Below are 2,872 nucleotides of genomic sequence, written 5' to 3' on the forward strand. Positions count from 1 at the left end.
CAAGAAGGTGCATGCCTGCTGAGGCTTAGAGAATACAGGGTTGTAACTGTTCAGGTGAACAAAGATTGTAAGGTGCAGGATTTGAGAAGTTATCTCAAACATCATAGTGGAAACTCTCACAAGATTGTGAGGAGTGGACTAACCCACATTGGGGGAACCACTATAAATCTCTGTGTGTTTATTCTCTCTTCCCTATACTCTTTATTTACTGCAAACACAAACACACACATACACATTTATCTTGTTAAACTGTTTCTGCACTCAGACATCAGAACGTTCTGAAGTCTGTTATTAACTTAAGCATTCCAAGTTTCAACTTGAGAATTACTTTTTAAGTTACAGGTTAATTTTTAAAGGGTCACAATTCAAACCCCCCCTTCCTTGTGACTATTTTATCCACTTCAGTGTGGAATGGAAAAATAAAGCTATAGACCGATTACATGTGCACATGGAGAGCTTTGTCATTGGAGTTCCTTGCCATGATTTTCCAAATATGTTTGACAAGTGTGAAATTGGACCATGGGGGCTAATTGATCCAACAATTATTTTGTGCCAAGCTTTGGGTGATGATGTGATTATTTACATACCTTTCTGTTCTGCTGATTCTTATATCGCTTGGGTTTTCAAAATTGTTAGGAGTCTATATTCTGTGAAAAGGCACGACTCTCCATCCGTCAAGCACTTACATTTCACTCAATGGGATCCCGGAGGGTAGTCTCCTGTTCATTGGAAGAGTCAACATACATGAAAGTTGTTTTTCAAAATAAGAACTCGGGGTCGAGTTTTTCAGAGGTGGAGGAGACTGATGTAGGAGGGTTTTATTAGTAATTTAGTAGTATTTATTATTTAGCCAAATCTTAGTAATTTTCTAGAACTCTCTATTATTATTACGTTTTATTTTATTTTGGCCCACAGGTTTGTTATTTCTTTCACTATATAAGTAGAACTTATGTAGCCTAAGAGGCACACTTTTTGATTCAATAAAATTATTCGAGATTTTCTCTCAATTTCTGGTGGATTCCGGAACCCTTATTTTGATAGGTTTGTCGCTTGCAACCCTATTTTCACAAGTTTGTCGCTTGCAAACTTGTTCTTTTCTATCTAGGTTTAGTGCTTGTTAACCCTACGCTTCCGTACTGCGTCACAAGAGGGAATGGTGGAGGTAGAGGTAACCGAAGAAAGAGTGGTAAAAAGTCGAAGTCTGGATGCTTTAACTGTCACAAGATGGGTCACTTCATGAAGGATTGTCCGGAGATTAATGGTAACTTCACACAAATTGTCACTGAGGGTTATGAGGATGCAGGTGCTCTGATGGTGTGGTGTTGTTTGGAGGATGAAGGTGATGTTGGTCACCTTGGGATTGATGCCTAGTGGAGCGGTGTTCGTCTGGAGAGACGTTAAACACTCAACATCAGCCTGGAGAGGCGGTGGTAAGAATACTCATGATCAGTCTGGAGAGGCGGAGGCAACAATACTCATGATCTACCTGTTGAGGTGGAGTTTCAAGGTTGAAGACATAGTGGGATGTACGCATTTGCTAGTTGAGGTAGAGTACCCTCAGCTTGAGGTGGAGTTGAACACAACGGTAATGGTACGACTATGGAGGACCTTGGGTGCTATGCTCTATGGTGAGCAAGGGATTTCTTCATAAAGACGGAAGGCATTCCGGAGGTTGAAGAATGTATAGCACGGCTTGCGGGATTACCCTAAAAAAAGGCCAAGGGTGATTGGATGCAAGGAGACCTTCAAGGAAACAGGAGATGTCATGTGTTGAAGATGTCATGGTGAATGCTTGTTGTAACACCCCGTTTTCCCAACGTAAAAATTTCATAACAATTATCAGAGTTTCGTCACAAAACGGAATGTCACATTTCTTAAAAATCATAAATGGAATAAATTAATATTTATCCTTCAAAATTTAATCAACAATTAATTAATACTTTGCAGCGGAATTATTCATCATCTAAAATAGTCTTTGGCACGAAGGCCTCATCATAAAAGTCTCATAAATAGTCTAAAACATCTCATTAGTTCAAATCTAGTAACTTAATCATAAATCTCGTAAAACAATACGTAAGGAATAGAAAACAATAGCAAAGTCCCCATCCCGTTACGTATCAGAGCACCTAAGACACACTTGTGAGGAGTCCACTCACGACCACGCTTAATCTTGGTTATCTGCAAGTTACCCATACGAAGAGCAACATTTACAAGCAGAAGGGGTGAGATTTCTCAAACAATAATATTAAGCTCATAAATCATAAATTACATTTAACAAAATAAACATCTTATAATTTAACAATTATAATCAAATACATAGACATCATCATTTCATCTTAGCAATATATCATCATATAGCAGTCACAATCATTGTCACATATCATCATACTAAAAGGCATCACAAAGTAATTCGTTAAAACATCACAACTTAACAACTTGACTTGACAATGCATCTAGACTCGACTATGCAACTCTTAATGTCTTAAATCATCTTGACTCGACTATGCAACTCTTAACGTCTTAAACCATCTTTGATCATCATGAAAATGCAAATGCATGTGGTACCAATCTAGGGCATAAGCCCTCATCGTCGTGGTTGAGCATAAATATACTCCTAGGGCATAAGCCCTCATCGTCGTGGTTGAGCAAAAGCTCCATCGTCGTGGTTGAGCAAAAGCTCCAGGGCATCAAGCCCTCAACATAATTGAGCAAAAGCTCCATCGTCGTGGTTGAGCAAAAGCTCCAGGGCATCAAGCCCTCAACTTGAATGAGTATGCAATGGACTCAACATCTTACGTCTTAGAACTTCATGAACATCTTATAACTCCTTGACTTAGACCGACACTTACATCTTAAATAAGACTCAGCAGTA

Source organism: Medicago sativa, chromosome 1 (genome assembly GCF_051527215.1).
Source record: "Medicago sativa cultivar Bolivia chromosome 1, Bolivia_mono, whole genome shotgun sequence".
Taxonomy (NCBI): Eukaryota; Viridiplantae; Streptophyta; class Magnoliopsida; order Fabales; family Fabaceae; genus Medicago; species Medicago sativa.